The sequence below is a fragment of the Notolepis coatsorum genome (assembly GCF_963971535.1).
Source record: "Notolepis coatsorum genome assembly, chromosome: 8".
Classification (NCBI taxonomy): Eukaryota; Metazoa; Chordata; class Actinopteri; order Aulopiformes; family Paralepididae; genus Notolepis; species Notolepis coatsorum.
The window spans coordinates 65168399-65182555 of record NC_140172.1 but is presented as its reverse complement, the minus strand read 5'-3'; the positions used below and the strand labels follow the sequence as shown (position 1 = coordinate 65182555).

The following is a 14157-nucleotide window of genomic DNA, read 5'->3' as shown; positions in this document are numbered from 1 at the left end:
CCCTACCAAAACAGCAGTCAAAGTGTATATTTTCAGCACTACATTTGTTTACAGGGGTTATGCACTGCTATTCCTAGCACTATTTGGGCAACTTTACACACTTCCTGTGAGTCTATGTAACACATGTGTAATTTTTATTCCAAAAATAATCATTGTTTTATATTTCTAATCTTGTACTCAAAACCAGCATTTTTCAGCCTCATGAAAGCAGGCTATTATTGGCTTGGCTCCACCCATTCTGGCAGAATGCTTTGAGTGACAGCCACCCACCAAATAGCTCCGCCCATCTCCCCGTCAGAGATTAGGTTTCAGGTTACATACAAATATGGTATGTCATAAATATAGAGATGTAGCAGTACTGTCTATCTATATATATATATAATATGTTACCATGAATTGAAATTGGGGGACCCTGATGTACACAAGACGAAAGTCTTTCTCTGGTCTCCATCATAGCAGTACTGAGCAGTACTGTAGCAATACAAATATGGTATGTCATAAATATAGAGATGTAGCAGTACTGTCTATCTATATATATGTTACCACTATTTGTAAAAGCCACAACCACGTTACCATATTTGTAATAATGTAAATCATTGTGTCGTTATACATATTGTGTATACACCGTTAGAAGCTAACATAGCTTAGCTTGGTAGCTATTGTGCTAACAACATATCCCGACGTCCGGCTCGCTGGCCGGCATGCACGCCCGACACAAAATGGTTCTCTCCTCTCTGTACACCCCCGTCCCCACGGGTACCCTGCCGGGGAGCCCATGGACGCGACAACGGCGGCAGCCGTAGGGTGCTCGAGCCCGCCGTAACGCTAGTGGTACACAATAGCTATGAGCTAACTAACGCTACGGCCGCCGCTGTTGTCGCGTCCACAAGCTCCCCGGCAGGACACCCGCGAGAACGGGGGCACACAAGGAGGAGAGAACCACCCCAAATCGAGCACTCATGCCGGCCGACAAGCCGGACACCGCGGTTGTTGTTAGCACAATAGTAGCCCACTGTGATGCACCGAGTGGGCCACCATTGATCAACATGCAGCGATGTGTAGCTTGCATGATGCGTGTGCAGTGCTTTGCCACACAGGTCTGAGAAGAGGACCTGCACATGATAGCAACCGGGAGCGTCGCGGAGCATTCAGCCTGCTGGCTACCTAGATCCACTTCAACCAGCCGAGCGTCGGGAGCTCCAGCAGCTTGTCGATGTGCTAATAGCCTGGAGCCAGCTACCGTTAGCTTGCAAAGGCTCCAGCACACCGACAAGCTGTTTAGCCAGCTACCGTTAGCTTGCAGAGGCTATTAGCACACCGACAAGCTGTGTAGCCAGCAGGCTGAATGCTCCGCGACGCTGGTTGAAGTGGATATAGGTAGCCAGCAGGCTGAATGCTCAACGACGCTCCCGGTTGCTAACGCCGGCCCCGGCTGGTGCTAAGTAGCTAGCGATCGCTCCCGAGTCCCGAGAGCTAACGCCGGTCTGTCTGTCGAAGACCGAGGGAACCGCATCAGGCTTCAGCTGATTAGTGATCTTCTGGACAAACCTTCCACCCTGCAGGTAGCAAGAATGGAGGCGGGCATTACTAAAACCACAGAGCCAATCACATCACCGTGCGCTATAAACAGCGCCCTGTGACGTGCACCAGGTCGTCAAATCAACATGACCTGATTTACTAGAGGCAAAGAGGGGATGGGCTGTAGCTGAGGAATTCGCCAATATAGTATTTAGGCCCAAAAACACATTGATACGAACTCCTATTACTATAATACAATGCTAGAGACTGAAAAATGACATTTATAATGCATAGCACCTTTAAGTGTTATGAGTTTACAAAAATCTCTGCGTATTGTATCAGAAACCGGCAGATATAGAGGCGAGGAAATTACGCAGTCATTCGTGTTTGTAGTTCTAAGAGAGAGGAGACCAAGGGCTTTCGAATTTCATAAAAGTACACTACCCATCTCACGCCAGCCCCTGTCAAACTTGGAGCCGTCTTGGGGCGTGAAATTATTTTTGAATGTTATTTTTGTGATTTTGTCTCACAGGTAGAACAAACCTGAACGTTAGTGCCATAAACTAGAAAATAGTTTGTTTCTTTACCCTTCTGTGAACGTCTACAAAAAAACACGTCTCAATCTGATGAAAAATGGCGGAGTATTTTTCATTACAAAAAAGTAACTGTACTTACAGTAGATTTCATTCACGGTCTTTGCTGCCCTGTTACAGGGGCCTGGTACTACTAAATCCAGATTGAACTCTGCCATTGGAAAGAGATTTGGCCCGATCCATAGATGTAAGACTTGGCCATAATAACGTAATTTATAGGCCTGATATTCTATATTCATATTTTAAATTGCATGTGTCCGGATGGCAAAATTCAGTACTGTACCTACAATAAAAAAAACTTAATTCATCTGCCCTTTATTAATTTGCTTAAAGCCCAACCTCCAGGTTAAACCCTACTGATCAATTATGGGTAGTTTACATCATTGGTATATAATTTCATTATTGATTTTTTTCCATTTGACACCGGAAATGCCACACTGAAAGAGTTAAAAAGGTCCACGCACGAATAACATGCACGCGCGAATCAAAAAAGCGTATTAAAACGCAGACGTCACTACAGGTGCATATTAATGAGCCGAATCTAAAAGCTAGCACGGCCGTGACGTCACTTCAGGAAATGCCTTGCCCGTCCGGGTCATAGTACTAGTTCAATGGTGGCCCACTCGGTGCATCACAGTTAGCCTATATAGCTCCGCCGTCCCTGCTGCCTACAGTTGGGACCACTACACTGACGTTAGCCTATGGTTCTCTCCTCTTTGTGTGCCCCCGTCCTCGCGGGTGTCCTGCGGAGGAGCTTGTGGACGTGACAACAGCGGCGGCCGTTGTTAGCTCATAGCTATCGTGTTTGTACCACTAGCCTTTACGGGCTCGAGCACCCTACAGGCTGCCGCCGTTGTCGCGTCCATGGCCCCCCGGCAGGGTACCCGTGGGGACGGGGTGTACAGAGAGGAGAGAACCATTTTGGGTCGGCCATTCATGCCGGCCAGCGAGCCGGATGTCGGGATATTTTCTTAGCACAATAGCTACCAAGCTAAGCTATGTTAGCTACTAACGTTATAAACACAATATGTGTACAACGACACAATGATTTACATTATTACAAATATGGTAACGTGGTTGTGGCTTTAGAGATGGGTGGCTATAATCACGGAGCAATAGTGTTAGGTGAAACAGATACATTTTCATTCGGCTAGTAGTAGCAAGCATAATTATATCAGTGCCTGCCACTAGCTGTGTGTGACTCTCAGCGCCCCCTGGTGAGCCCCCTGGTGCCCTGCACCTGTTGTGACGATCATTTCGATTACACACGCACGTTATGAACCATTGATTAAAATATGCACGTGCGTGGTGATTGTGTTGGGCAGACAAAATGTTTGATAAAAACACTAAAACTGGGTCAATTTCAATACTTTTTTTTCTCCATTCTTCATGAAAGTCACTGTTGGCCTAGTCCACATTGTTTATTGAACAAAAATACAACGTGAAGGTTGACCTTTAAGATCTTTTTGTACACGTGATCTCAAGAAGGTGCTGAATGAGCTCAGTTGCAATTCTTCACGTCTGGTCAATGTTAGCATGGTGTTACAGTCAATGATTAAAAACAAATTTAAAATTAAAAAGGATATTATCCTTTGGTTCATTACAATTTACTCAAGCCTAGTAGCAGACAGAATATGTCTGACACTGGGAATACATTCCCTGAGGTCCATAGATGTCCCTAGATACCAAGAACATGCAAATGGACCTTGTAGAAGTGGAACAATCTTCCATTTACTTGGGTATGTACTTTAGGCGAATGTTCTGAAAATATGGCTAGGGCTTAAGAGGTTAATAGTGAACACGAGATAATCCAACAAGTGAGCTAGCTGGCTTCTGTCATTGCTAACAGCTAACACTAGTGGATCAGGCGAATGTAAAGCATTCCCGAAAGTTAAATCACTGATGCTTGAAATGTGTGATCTTGGTGAAACATGGCAAACATTGCTACCATGTAACATCTCCAGTCTCTTTTTCTTCATCTTTCTTTTCTGTTAAGACTGTTATGCTACCAGGCTAGCTAGTGAACTGTACCCAGCATGCCATTCAGTGGTGTAACAGTTTACTCATTGGGCACCAAAAACTAGTATACTCAAGTTTCGTCGCCAACGCTTGAGCCTTTGATCCGCGTTCTAAACACTCACTCGGAGCTGCCCGTGTCTCCCTGGCACAGCTGCCTACGTTGGAATTGCAATGACAGTAGGTGGCAGTATCGCCTACCTTTTGAACTGGGGATATCAGTTGTCTTCCAGTACTGAGTTACCTCCGGCTGCTTCCGCCTCGGAGTGGATCAGGACATAGCAATCGGTCAGAGATTTGGTGCCTCAGACCTATTATTTCCTGTATCATTCATTTTGGAGTACCTTCTGACTGAGGTAAGGTCTATTTTAGGTAACCAGATGGTATTTTTTTAACCTAAAACATGCTTTTGTACCGATCACAGTGTCGTATTTTACCGGAACTAAAACATGCTTTTGGTAACGATCACAGTTTCGGGGTAAGACCCACCCCCCACCCCCCCCCCCCCCCCCCCCCCCCTTGATGATTTTGTGAAGACACATATGTATATGTCTTTGATTTGGAAGTATTTGGGGTTTCAGGCGAGCAGCCCGAACAATTAATAATAATTTAGGACCTGCTCAGAGGTCATCAATCGGCACGCATGCGATGCATGGATGCGATTCGTCTCTGCGATTAACCCATCCCGTCGTCCCTCCCCCCCAAGGGCAGCCGGGAGCAGACAGGCGTCAACGTGAGCCGCGCCAGGGGACCAATCCAAGTGCTCCTGTCCGTCTTCGTCAAGGACGCCACAGCGTTAGCGATCTTGTTGTTGTGCATGTTTTTCCATTGGGTTTATCTTATCGGGGGGGAAACCCTTGCGAGCACGGGGAGAACATGCAAACTCCACACAGAAAGGCCTGGGAGATCCCCCACCTGGGTAACTGGCATCATGGAAACCTGGTCCCCAAGCGGGAATCGAACCCTGGACCTTCTTGCTGTGAGGCGACAGTGTTAACCACTACACCACCTGGGCATAATGCATATAACGCGTCATATCTCGCGATCTATGAAAAAAGTGACTGGATTATTCTGGAAAGGGGCGATGTTTAGCATGGAATAGCGCACAAACTAAAGTATGTAGAGATTAACTGGTTAGTCAGTGTTGGACTATGAACAATGCCTGTCAAATGAGCCATACTATTGTCTCCATAGCTATAATACAGAACACACGATGGGTCCGCAAACATCGCTAAAATAGTCAATAACGCTGGCGCCATTGAGATGGGAAAACAGCGTGGCGGTCAATGAGTTAATAGAGTCCCCTCTCAATACATTACACTGTGTAGGTGCTGGTAAAAATAGAAAATATTCTTTTCGAAACAAAATGATATTCGCATAAACTATTAAAATGTTATATATATATTTTTATTATTTAACGAATATTCTAATATTCAAAAAACGATGCCCATCCCTACCTAATACAGTCATAACACAATAGAATAGTGATTACACTATGCCGATACATGAATGCTTTTACATGGCTACATTTGTTAATCTAAACACTCATGTCTGGCAGGACATGCCAGGGTCATCCAGCGCACAGGAAGTCTAGCATTTTATGTCACTAGGTGTTTGTTTGGAAAAATAGAAGACAAACGGCAGTTTGTAAGGCTTTTTCATGATGAAAAGGTATTGGGCATTGCAAAAACGCATGGCTGTTGTGGAATACAACTTTAAGGTCATCAGGGTTACATTGAAAGTACATAATAGCTACTGGAGATTACCAAAATAACAAATGTAGGGTATTTTCTTCCTTTTCTTGTGAAAGAATAAAGGGCTTTGCCATATTACCAATATCATATATCACAATATTGTTGATGATAGCACGATATGCCTATTATTTGGTCCTAATACAAACTACACCATGATGTGATGTATTTTTTGTGTCCGTTTCTTGCAACAAACAAGCTAAAAGCAATTGGTTTTGATAGCCTATCAGTGAGCTGGATGCAATCCTACCTGGAGGGGAGAGAACAGATGGTAGAGGTAAACGGTACTCTATCCCCCCCCCTCACAGTGAGCTGTGGTGTTCCACAAGGAAGCATACTAGGACCGCTACTCTTCCTAATTTATGCAAATGAAATGTCGTCAGCCTGTGACTGCAACTTGTTCCTGTTTGCGGACGACTCAGCCCTGCTGGTCTCCGACAAGAACAAATTGCAGGTTGAAAAAACCCTCAGCACGGAACTAGGCAAAATCTGCATATGGCTCGCTGATAACAAACTATCATTACACATGGGCAAAACAGAGTCCATTCTCTTCGGTTCAAATAACAAACTCAGCAAGACCGACGGCTTCTCAGTTACAGTGGGTGACAATATTGTCACAAGGAAAGACGAAATTACCTACCTGGGTTCCATCCTAGAGGCAAATCTTTCCTGTGACAAAATGGCATCCAATGTAATAAAAAAAGTCAACCAACGAACTAGATTCTTGTACCGGATCTCCTCTCTGGTAAACAAGAATACCCTGAGGACTCTGGCAGGAGCACTCATTCAAGGGTACTATGACTATGCGTGCACCTCATGGTACCAAAGCACCTCAAAGGCGCTTAAAACAAAATTACAAACATCACAAAACAAACTGGTCAGACTACTACTTGACCTGAACCCCAGAACCCACCTCACCCCTGCCCACTTTGCCAACCTAGGATGGCTTAGAGTAGACGACAGAGTACAGCAACTTGCAATGGGCCTGGTCTACAAGATACACTATACGACCGGGGTGCCCATGTACATGTCAAAATACTTCCCAAAGGTCAGTGAATACCACAACCACTACACCAGAGGAAGCTCAACAAATCATGTTAAACCCAGATTCGGCTCAAACAAGGGACTAAACACGTTTCGCAATTATGCCACAACAATGTGGAACGCCCTACCCAAAGCTGTAAAGGAATGTGAATCCCTGCCCACATTCAAAACCGCCCTTAAAGAGCACCTACGGGAGGCTGCAATTCGAAACTGGCCACCGTAAATGCCCAAAACCCCCACCACCTCCTAATAGACAGTCTCCTCCCCACCGCATGTATATATTCCCTCCCCGCCGTATGTATATTCCCCTCCCACCCACCCACCCCCTCCTAATGTACAGTCCCCTCCCCATCATATGTATATACTCTGTCAGGATCTAGGGGTAACAGTACTGTATATTTGAATACCGCCTATGTCACAAATGTATCAGTACTAAATACCTATATGTCCCTATGCCATAAATGTCATGTATGTTATGTATGTCATAAATGTCTATATGAATTGAAAATGGGGGACCCTGATGGAAACAAGACAAACGTCTTTCTCAGGTCTGCATCCCCTTAACAATTGTATGTATTGAGCCGTACTGTATTGTACCCATTCTGCAATCTGTTAAATAAAGTTTTCATTCATTCATTCATTCATTCATTCATCCATGACATGGCTTTCATTCTAAGTGGTCTATTCTGATCTGTAATTTCCATTTAAAAAAATTTACAATAACAATGATGATGATAGTGATTCAATGTTTGGTTACTTGTGTAAAAACGCATAGGAGCGCGGTTACTTGATTGATTGAAAACTTTATTAACAGATTGCAGAATGGGTACAATACAGTACAACTCAATACACACAATTGTTAAGGGGATGCAGACCAGAGAAAGACTTTCGTCTCGTTTACATCAGGGTCCCCCATTTTCAATTCATCAGGTATAACATAAAATGCAGCAGCCTGTATACTTCCACAGTCCTGTAAGATTCAATTCAATAGCGTTCCAGACACTTGTAGAATCTATGCCAAGGCGCATTGACGCTGTTGTGGCTGTTCGTGGCGTCACAACGCCCTATAATAACATATGTATATCACCGTTGTCGTTTCCTTGATTATGGCCGTTACGTGTAAGTTCCAGCATTATTCTAAAAAAGCTGACAGACAAGGAAACGACCAGCACAAACAACAGCTTAGCTGTCATACAACATACATGTGTACGCACTGTAGCCTAATTAAATATAAAACCCTGAAGTGGAAATACCGTAAACAAAGTATTAACATCTACTTAATAATAATAATAGATCGCATGTGAAATCATCAATCATTTGAAACATACGCATGATGTGTAATGGTATAGTCAGAGTCCCAGTAGGCAGTGGACACAGCTCAGCTAGGCCTGGTCGCCTGAATGAACGGACAAGTTCCTTGCGAATTAAAAACACGCAATATTATCCAATTGAAAATATCGGCGCACCGTCTACAGTAGTATTGTTGGCAATACTATTATCCCACACGTTAACCAAACGAAATCCGTTAATTTACTCGCTTTGAATCCTGCATAGGTGTTTCTTTCTTTTTACAAAGGATTAGCGCAGCTTTAGGGGTTAATGTTGACCACGCCAGGCCTCGACATAATGAAACTGCACACTCGCGATTTACTTTACATTTCCCTACTACGCCCTATATACCGCCACGTTGGACAAGAATGTCAAATTAACGTTGTTTATTAACACGGACACGCGTCTGGTTGTTATTCTAACACGCGTTGTTGTTGCAAATGGGCTAAATATACAAAAAAATAGTAGACCAACATACATACCGTCGCAGTCTCCCTGCTTTCTCCTCTCGCATCTGTCAGCTTGCCGCAGCCTCGCCGCCTGATGTGCTGCAGGGCAGAATAAAGAAACCAAATAAACCACAACGTCCAATTCTCTCAAATGATTACAGGCTATAATTACGTCGGCAGTGATTATTTTTATTTCAAAAATCGCTTTCAACTATTTCACGTAATTTCACGTTTCGTATCTGCGTTTTTCTTTGTGATAAAAAACACGGGGAGGCCAAAAGAATAAACAGCCCTAATATTAACAGGATCCGTCGTGGTTTCTTGCAGGGTTTCCTCGTGAGAAATAAAAGGCATATAGAAAATCTTGTTCACCGTCTTCTCGCTGCTTCACCACGTTGCTTTCCGCCTATGACTCTTGTCCATTGTTGTGCTTTACATTATGCTGTGGCTCGATCATTGCACGGGACAACGGTGAGTTTGTTGCAATGGACGTGCTGCTGTGTCTCATCCGAAATAGGCCCGACGGGTCCGAATCGCTCATGTCCTTATGAATGTATGAGTAAATTACGAGTGTTCAAAGTGTATTTCCAGCTTTCCAATAATGGCGGCGGCCGTCCTCCTCCTCCCCGGTCCTAATTCTCCTCTTCTTTCTTTGGGAAAAGGGGGCCGTGGAGACAGAGGCGACGGACGGACTCACCCAGCGGCGCGCACACACAACTACAGCGCGGATTTTAAAGGCGCGACGGTGCTGTCATACATACCCTCTAGAAAATGTAATGTGTATGTCTCACTGGAACAGACTGCCACTGTTTTAACCCAAATTACAAATACAAACAGTTTAAAGAAGAAACAGCGCTTATTCAGAAATAAATCAGTTTGGACTATAATATGATGTAATGTTCTGTGATATACAGTTGACTATACAATAATTGTGGTGCTTAAATTAAGCACTTAAAAAGTTATTATGGTGAGAGAACTTCCTATATTCTTTGTTTTATTATTATTAATCGTATTCTTATTATTATTGATAATAATAATAATAATCATAATATATATATATATTATTTCAATTGTTTTATTCATAATTGTAACTGTGTGAATATACATCTTATGTTGGTGCCTAATTTAAAGTAGGATGATATACAGCCATTTATTTTGACTGCAGCCTCTGGTTCTTTATATCAAATTTCTATCCATCTCATAAATGTCTGGCAGAATCCGAATGCTCTGAGAGTTGATTGATTGATTGAACATGTTATTGTGTGTGTAACATATATCGAAGGTTATCCTATAACCCTAGTTATATGATTACTGGCAAAGGGTCTTGTTGAAGTCAGAGGTTCTGTGTAGGATTGTTAGTAACTGTCTAACTGCATATATAACTGTTTCCACTAGAGGGCGCTCTAGGCAGAGCCACTCAGGAACACCACCAGCCGGCGAGTATAAATAGAGATGTCTCCTCCCACTCTTCCTCTTTCCCCCCAGCCTCTCAGTGAGAGGAGAACTCTAGAACTGCTGCTCATACCATGTGAATAAATAAACCACGCCAGTTAAAGGCTAAAGATAGAAACCATGCCTCTTGACCACATTATTGTCGCCCTATAGCCGGATTCTGTCAACAGGTCTTGCTTCGTGTATTGGACTATGCTCACGCCTATGGCGCACGTTGAAAAAACCTTTCACATGTACTTTACATCTACCTAGCCATGCCCACTTCCGTTAGTATACCGGTGAAGTGGCCGTGCTCACCCTTCCAAGTCTCAATTTCACGCAAAAAACAGCCAGGTGTCCTCCGGGCCGAAAAGCAAGACGCTTTGCCAGTAATCATATAACTAGGGTTATAGGATAACCTTTGTTATATTTCATACTGGCTCCACGTCTTGCTTCGCCTATTGGACTAATGGGCGGAAAGCAAGCATGTAACCCCGATAAATGTACCCCCTGAGGTGTATACTGAGCTGGATACAATCCTACCTGGAGGGGAGAGAACAGATGGTGGAGGTAAACGGTACCCTACCCCCCCCCCCCCTCCCAGTGAGCTGTGGTGTTCCACAAGGAAGCATACTAGGACCGCTACTGTTCCTAATTTATGCAAATGACATGTCGTCAGCTTGTGACTGCAACTTGTTCCTGTTTGCGGACGACTCAGCCCTGCTGGTCTCTGACAAGAACAAGTTACAGGTTGAAAAAACCCTCAGCTCGGAACTAGGCAAAATCTGCATATGGCTCGCCGATAACAAACTATCATTACACATGGGCAAAACAGAGTCCATTCTCTTCGGTTCAAATAACAAACTCAGCAAGACCGACGGCTTCTCAGTTACAGTGGGTGACAATATTGTCACAAGGAAAGATGAAATTACATACCTAGGTTCCATCCTAGAGGCAAATCTTTCCTGTGATAAAATGGCATCCAATGTAATAAAAAAAGTCAACCAACGAACTCGATTCTTGTACCGGATCTCCTCTCTGGTAAACAAGAATACCCTGAAGACTCTGGCAGGAGCACTCCTTCAAGGGTACTACGACTATGCTTGCACCTCATGGTCCCAAAGCACCTCAAGGGCGCTAAAAACATAATTACAAACATCTCAAAACAAACTGGTCAGACTACTGCTTGACCTTACTCCTAGAACCCAAGAACCCACCTCACCCCTGCCCACTTAGAGTAGACGACAGAGTACAGCAACTTGCAATGGGCCTGGTCTACAAGATACACTACACGACTAAGGTACCCTTGCACATGTCAAAATACTTCCCAAAGGTCAGTGAATACCACGATCACAACACCAGAGGGAGCTCCACAAATCATGTTAAACCCAGATTCGGCTCAAACAAGGGACTAAACTCGTTTCGCAATTATGCCACATCAATGTGGAACGCCCTACCCACAGCTGTAAAGGAATGTGAATCACTACCCACTTTTAAAACCACTCTCAAGGAGCACCTACGGGAGACTGCAATTCGAAACTGGCCCCTGTAAATATCCTAACACAACCCCCTCCAATGTACAGTAAATGTCCTAACCCAGTAATACACGAGACCCTCTTCTTGGACCAAGTAAGGTTTTGTCGATAATCCAATGTACAGGTACCCCTACCCACCTATCCCTTCACTTCCCGTCACTCAGCCCAGCTGCACCTCATCCCTCTGATTCACACGCTGTCAGGCACCTCACTCCTCACAGCTGTATCCCATCCCCCGTTGATGAGAACCCTACTTCTACTCGACGACGCTGACCAGAAGTCGTCGTGGTGTTAAACATCACTACCTAGGTACGACGTCTCGGCCTGAAGCTCTGCTAACCTGCTCTTGTGTATTCCTTGCTCTAATCCGTTTCTCTTGTGCCCCAGGATCCCCGTTCCAGTGCGCCTTCCTGCCTGGACGTCCTATACTACGCAAGAAGTGCTCTTGCTCTCTCTCCAGACACAGACCTGTGTCCTCTGCCCACAGCTGCAGCCGGAGTACATCTATCCTCACCCCCCCAAGAACATTCTAACCCCGTTCTATTGCACATTCCTGTTGTACTGCTGTCTGCTTGGGAAATACAATTAAAACCCCATGAAACGCTCCATTCTCCTCTCCTGTGTTCAGCGATTGGGCTGTGTTCCTAAACCCACTTCTCACAGAACACCACGACCAAGATGACAGAACCAGCTGCACACGAGATCGAGGAATGGAGGAGATTTCAGAAGCAGTCCGTGAGTATAATCAACGGCCAGGCCGCTCGAGTAGACCAACTCGCCCTCTCCATAGAAGCCATCACTGTTACAGGATCTCACTGCCACCTAGTGGTAGCCTAGGTAAATGTATGTGTTACGTGAATGTTATGTGGAGGTTGACCAGTGTACAATGGCGCTGCTTGATGACAACAACGAATAGTCAATTACACCAGACCACCGTCTCATCTCGTTATTGAAACATGGTGTCAGAAGCGGGGTTTAGCTGTGAATAAAAGCTGCAAGATTGACAGCTAATGGACAGAATCCCAACACAGATGTGACTGAGTGCAGAGGCGCTTTAGTTAGTTAGTAGCTCATGGCTAGCTAGCTTTTAGCATTTAGCTTCGGTGGCTAACTGACGTTACGGAGGAATTGTAGCCATGGCTTATTACAACACCATTCCCGCTCCCACTCCAATGAAGCTCAGCGGAGACTGGAGCACAAACTGGGACATCTTCAGGGCTGAATTGGAAGATTACAGTTTAGCAGTGGAACTGGGAGATGCACCGGAGGCTGTCCAAGCAGCTACTCTGAGGAGCTTAATGGGGATAAGAATGCCGACATGTATACAAGCACAACCTGGAATTGATGAATGAGCAGCGGACCAATGTAAAAAACATTCTGGATGGGAGGGGAAGAGAGCAATGCCCTGCTTATGGCAAAGTGTGCAAGGCATGTGGTACAACTAACCACTTTGCACGGGTGTGCATCAAAACCAGGGGAACAGAGGCACATGTTCACGCCATGGAAAATCCAATGCTAGTACAAGAGATGGATGGGACTGAAGATGATCTTTTCTCAACCGAATGCACCCGGGCCGTAGGAGCAAAAGGAAAAAAGTGGTACGTCGCTCTCCATCTGAATGGCATTAAGCAGAAATGCCAGCTAGACTCGGGAGCCACGTGTGATGTTATGAGTCTGAAGGACAAGTTGCGAATCGCACCCAGAGTCAAACTCACACCAAGCAGCACCAAGCTCAAGCTCTACTCGGGTCAGTTGATGACCTTGATGGGACTGTTCGTGACAGAGTTTGTTGTGAGTGACCGCAGGCACACTTTAGACTTCGAAATAGTCGAAACCGGTCAGCAGCCTTTGCTTTCGGGATCCACATGTGAGCGCCTCGGACTTATGCAGTTCACCGTCCCGGCAGACCTGAATGCTGTGGACAGCACCCAGGCGGTACCACTGAAAAGAGACGCTCTCATTCAAAAATACCAGGATGTCTTCACTGCGCCAGTAGAATCCATTCCAGGGGTGGTGCACTTTCAGCTAGATGCAGCAGTTCAGCACGTCCAGTGTGCTCCCCGCAACGTCCCGGTCGCCATGAGGGCGGCAGGGAAGGTTCAGCTCGATAAATACGAGGCGGAGGGCCACCTCGTCCCAGTCACAGAGCCAACTGACTGGATCAGCAACATGGTTATCATCAAAAAACCAGACAAGCTGTGAATATGCATAGATCCAAAGCATCTCAACCAGGCTCTGCGGCGGTCACTGGAGAATTATCCAGCGCCTTTCCTACAGAGATATTATTATTATTATCATTATTATAGGGGCACTTATTATACAAGTATTATTTATCATCTGGTGCCACCTAGTGGGCGTTTACTGCAACTGTAGGATGCCTGGGGACTGAGATTTGGACAGGTGAGGCCGATTCAGCGTCGCTGTGACGCACTATTTAAGCGACACACGTAGCCATATGCCTGTAATGAGAAAAGCCCCGTGGGCGATCTAA

The 14157-nt window shown here is 45.0% G+C and overlaps 1 protein-coding gene across 1 annotated transcript in view; it reads right to left on the bottom strand.

The window, feature by feature from the left end:
* LOC311233315 (rho GTPase-activating protein 35-like) overlaps window positions 1-9356 on the bottom strand; it is a 67128-nt gene extending 57772 nt beyond the window's left edge. Inside the window, exons 1-2 of the mRNA XM_084320264.1 lie at window positions 9073-9356; window positions 8734-8799 (exon numbers count right to left, since the gene is read on the bottom strand). The gene's annotated coding sequence lies outside the window, so the exon portion shown is untranslated. The remainder of the gene's footprint in view (window positions 1-8733; window positions 8800-9072) is intronic.
* Window positions 9357-14157: the final 4801 nt, after the last annotated feature.